The sequence below is a fragment of the Ochotona curzoniae genome, unplaced genomic scaffold (genome assembly GCF_017591425.1).
Source record: "Ochotona curzoniae isolate NIBS_2020 unplaced genomic scaffold, NIBS_Ocur_1.0 contig_3944, whole genome shotgun sequence".
NCBI classification, from domain to species: domain Eukaryota; kingdom Metazoa; phylum Chordata; class Mammalia; order Lagomorpha; family Ochotonidae; genus Ochotona; species Ochotona curzoniae.
Window position 1 is genome coordinate 99,640 of NW_024466058.1, and position 5,230 is coordinate 104,869.

Here is a 5,230-nt window from a genome sequence, read left to right on the forward strand (position 1 = left end):
TTCTAGGTATGAGTATTTTTAATTTGTGTTTGTATGTCTGCTACTTGTTGGAGTTTGTCATGTTCTAGTGATCACACCTATTTCTAAAAGTTATATCCCTTACTTCTTAATTCTGAAAGAAACCATTATCATTTGATTAAACAGTACATTCATCTTTCATTAGCATGTTTGAATCCTAATAACTTTCTTATGAAATTACACTTTAAGGATTGTTTCCTTTCATCATTTTTATCTTTTTTCAGGTTTCAAAATAGTTGACGTGTAGGATTGGGGAAGGGAGAAATAATAGCATGTCACTGTGCTCCTGAAAAATCTATCAGAATTCATCCTTTTATATAAAATAAAGTTGAAAGTTGTTAAATCTTAATATTAAAAAATTAAATTAAAATTAATTGTCACTGTCACCACTGGGAGGAAAAAAAATTGAAATTCCCTCCTTCACTGCTGTGCAAGACGCCCATCGCTCTCAAGGTCTTTTAAAAAGACTATATGTCCAATGCACATACTCATGTACTTTCTATACAAATACATGAAAATAATGCTTAAAAAACATGATTTCTTGTCAAAGTCAGGAGGATCTACTCAGCTGAATATCTTATCTGTGTCTTTCTCCATGCCCACCTACATTATTTTCACCATGAGGTGTCTAATTTTACATTTTCACGCATGTTTTTTTTTTTTTTCTATTTGTTTAAAAGAGGAGCAACAAATGAGGAGAGAGTGAGTGCCTTCATTTAGTCTGACAGCCAGGGCTGGCCATTTTAAAGCCAGGAGCCAGGAACTGCATGTGGGTCTTCCATGTTGAGGAAAGCAATATATGGACTGGGGTCAGCTTGTGCTGCCTTCCCAAGTGCATCCCCAGAGCTGCATCTGCAGCAGAGCACCTGGGACTCACACTGCAGCTCGGACAAGAGATGCCAGCCTTGTCAGAGCTACTTAGCTTGTTACAATCACTAAAGTTGAGGTCTGTAGCTCTGTGATCATCTTAACAATATGTGAGTTGGGGACCCACTCAATGTTTTTGCAGATAGAGAGACACTTGTGCCAGTACTTACAAAACCTTTCAAACTTTGCTATCTAAAATGTAAAACTATTTTGCTATGGACTTAATTTTGTCTTGAATACTCTATTTCAGTCTCCTCACATTATGTTTGCTGTCATGAATCCCACATTATGTGAGATAATATCCCTTATATAAATAAAGAATATTATATATGCATAGAATATCTACATAGGAATGGAATATTACATATGTGAAACACTATCAAATTTCAAAAATAGTTTTGAATTAATAAATTTAAAATAAAGAAAAGTTATAAGAGATTAAACACGCATATATGTAAAAGACAATTATTGATCAAAACAATCGATGATGACATTGTATGTGCTCTATGCCAGAATATTTCATGCCACATATGTTGTAATAAGATAATCACTAATTGATTTATGAATATATCTTTGTGTTAAACTGTTGCTATGCTATTCATGTTGGAGACTTTCTTTTGTTCAAAACATTTTTGGAGACACCTAATGATTTGATTCTTCTCCTGTTCTTTCCATTTTCTTATTCAAATTATTTTTTGTGTTATGCACTGCTATTCGCTGGACCATGTTAGAATGGAAAGAGAAATAAGACAGGTTAAGGCAGCTGCTCATTTAGCCCCTGTAGTAGGAAAGGGAAGATACCACATAATTTAAGAAATTCCTATGACATAATGTCTTGAGGGACGCATGTTGTGGAGAATGCTATTCCATGTAAAATTATGAAGTAGTTACTTTTGAAAAGAATGTGTGTAGTAGAAACTGTGTGTGTTGGGGATATATGAAAACTAGGACCAGAGAGTGTTTAATGGTTTAATGAGACAAGAGAAAAAAAACCTCAAAATACCCAAGGAACAAATATCATATCCCTGAAAAGGACAATGAAAGCCTGCCCTCAGCAGCCGTCAGACCTCATAGAGACCAACTGTTCTAATAGTACGCAAGAGATAGGAAAAAATTCTGGTTGACACAGCAAGTTCCAAGTCAAATGTTCCTCTTCTTTGTGTGCAGCCTTCGGGGAATTGCTGGTTTATTCTCTGCCCATTTTTTCCTATCATAGTACTCATTCTAACAGTTTCTCAATGCTACTGGGATATCATCATTTTGTTCCATTAGATGCTTGACTTTTTTACCTTCTGCTCTTTTCTTCCAGGCATTAACATCTTGTAATTGGAACGGCGTGTTTCCAATAACTGTGAAACTTCTAATGATCTCTCTAGTGGTCTGTGATCTTGTTAAATTCTCCTTAGGGACAGTTCTATCTATTGGGCACTTAAAAAAAAATTATTTCTTACAAGGCAGATAACAGACACATAGAAATGTAGCCAATGGGAAAATCACAAACTCAAGTAAAGTGTACTGTTTGCACTGTGTCAGGACAGTTAGTGTGACAGTCACAGCCCCACAGAGCTCCTCTCCAATGATGTTACTGGGATGCATAGAGAGTTTGTGCCACATGAAGAAGGGTACCATGGTGTTCACCTGTGTGTCACAGGGGCTTGAAGGAGAAGGTAGAAAAACAAGAGTAAGAGATAATGTGAATTTCTACTAACTTTCTGACGCTCCCACATGCTCAGTGTGTACATGCATATTATTGTGTGTGGGTGTACGTGTATGAGGTGATGAGCAAAGACAGTAACAGACAAAAGACGCCTACACTCATCACACAGTCTCCAGGTTGCAATGGTTTAAGGCCATGGTTACTGAGGCACAGATCCCATGGGACTGTGCAATCCCCAACTACCAATACAAGCTGCTAAAGCACAGTGTTTGAGAGCTTCTCTCTTTTCATGATATTTTTTGCTTAAGATGAGTAAATTGTAATTCAGAAGCAGCTTTGTCCTCAAATGTCACATATAATACACTGGTCAAAATACACAGGAAGATGTGGAAATATAATGGCATCCTTTTCACTTCAAGGAAGGTGTTTGCATGTCATCAGAGAAAGATGAACTGCAGTGACATTGGACAGAAGCACTTGCTCCATCTTGAAGTGTCATGGGGATAAGTCTAGTGCCTTCCTCAATATTGTCTTTCTCTAAGCACTTTTCCTGATGCTTATTCTTGTTTTTGGATTCTGCTATCGTGGTACTGATTATATGAAATGAGCCACTCCACCAGGACTCTGAATGGGCCATGGCTCTTGTCAGACATACCATTTCCCAGACAATTTTGTGCACCTCCTTTATGTTCATTGAGATCTTAATCTTTGACTAAATGCCACATTGTTTGCTAGGCTTGCTTGATCTGGAGATACAGGAAAGTACAACCTGATTTACCCTTGCTCTCTTAATTTCCTTTCCAGCACAACTGTGCATCCAGTGATGTGTTGCATGTTTTGTCTTGTCGTCTTCTCACATAGGAATGTTTGTTTCTCAGGGCTGCTCATACACTGTTGAAAAGGTTCCTGGAACATGATGATTTAACATTCTATGCTCAAAGTCATCAAGGAATCTCATTGTAGCCGCAGCAGGCACAGCCTCATGAGGAAGTGAGCATCATTAGAGAGGAATTCTACACCAGAGAACGGAGGCATTCTGGGGGCATTCAAACTGAGATGAAGAACACACATCATGGTTCTGACAGCGTGTAACTAGTGCTCACATCTACCCATATTTTAACCATTTGGTAGTTACATTACTGACATGGAACCAAGGAACCACACATGGGTTGTGGAATTCCTTCTCCTAGGACTTTCAGAAGATCCAGGATTGCAGCCTCTCATCTTCATGCTATTCCTCTCAATGTACCTGGTCACTGTCAGTGGTAACCTACTCTTTGTCCTGGCCATCCTCTCAGACACACACCTGCACACACCTGTACTTCTTCCTCTCCAACCTGTCCATGGTGGACATCTGCTTCACCTCCATCACCATCCCCAAGATGCTGGTCAACATTCAGACACAGAGCCAAGCCATCAGCTATGCAGGCTGCATCACACAGATGTTCTTCTTCATAATCTTTGTAGTGCTGGACAACTTTCTCCTTGCTGTGATGGCCTATGACCACTTTGTGGCCATCTGTCACCCTCTGCAGTACATGGTCATCATGAACCCCCAGCTCTGCGTACAGCTGATTCTGGTGTGCTGGACTATCAGTATCGTTTACGCCTTGCTAAACAGCTTACTGGTGCTGAGACTGAGCTTCTGCACACACCTACAAATCCCCCACTTTTTCTGTGAGACAAATCAGGTGGTCCACAGAGCCTGTTCTGATTATTTTCTCAATGACCTAACAGTGTATCTTGGTGCTGTGATGCTGGGAGGAGGTCCTCTGGCTGGGATCCTGTACACCTACTCCAAGATTGTCTCCTCCATCCGTGCCATCTCAACAGCTCAGCGGAAGTATAAAGCCTTTTCCACCTGTGCCTCTCACCTCTCTGTTGTTTCCTTGTTTTATGGCACAGGACTGGGTGTGTACCTCAGTTCGGCTGCTGCACACAACTCACACACAACTGCCATGGCCTCAGTGATGTACACCGTGGTCACCCCCATGCTGAATCCCTTCATCTACAGTCTCAGGAATAATGATATCCAGAGGGCTGTGAAAATACATCTGAGAGAAATATTCCGATGGCCATTTTTAAGTCATAACCACAAATCAGGTCTTTAACACTCAGAAGTGCCAAGTAGAACGTCCCCCACCCACTTACCCTTCTGCTCATTATCTGAAGTCTTTGTTCTATAATTTGTGTTTTACTGCTTCCTTTCTGAAGTTTTCAGTTCTCTTGGTGTTTCACACTTCTCCTCCTTCTTCATTTGTCACTTTCCCAAAATCTTTTCAAGTTTAAAATTAACCACCTTGATTTCCTTTCTGAATCATAAAGTGATATGATGTATTACTCTTATAGTAATGAACTACATTCACCAGCAAGGTGGTTTTGTGAGTCTATGGCATGGTGATAGTTCTGTGTTCCTGGAATAAAGCAGTTGGAGATACATTTATGCATCCTTGTCCAGTTCTGTGGCACCAAATCTTAAGCCTGATCCTGACACAAAGGCTAGATACTCACCTTGCAATTACCTAGATCCCATGTGGTTGCCAGTTCTTGTACAGGCTGCTCCACTTCCCATACAATTGTGTGGTAATGGCCTTGGAAAGCAGCAGAGGATCGCTCATACCCTAGAGTCTCTTCACCCATATAGGAAACCTGGATGAAGCTCCTGGCTCCTGAATTTGGATCCATTCA

General features: G+C 40.1%; 1 pseudogene; it reads left to right on the forward strand.

The window, feature by feature from the left end:
• Window positions 1–3,686: 3,686 nt before the first annotated feature.
• On the forward strand, window positions 3,687–4,653 carry LOC121158923 (annotated as a pseudogene).
• Window positions 4,654–5,230: the final 577 nt, after the last annotated feature.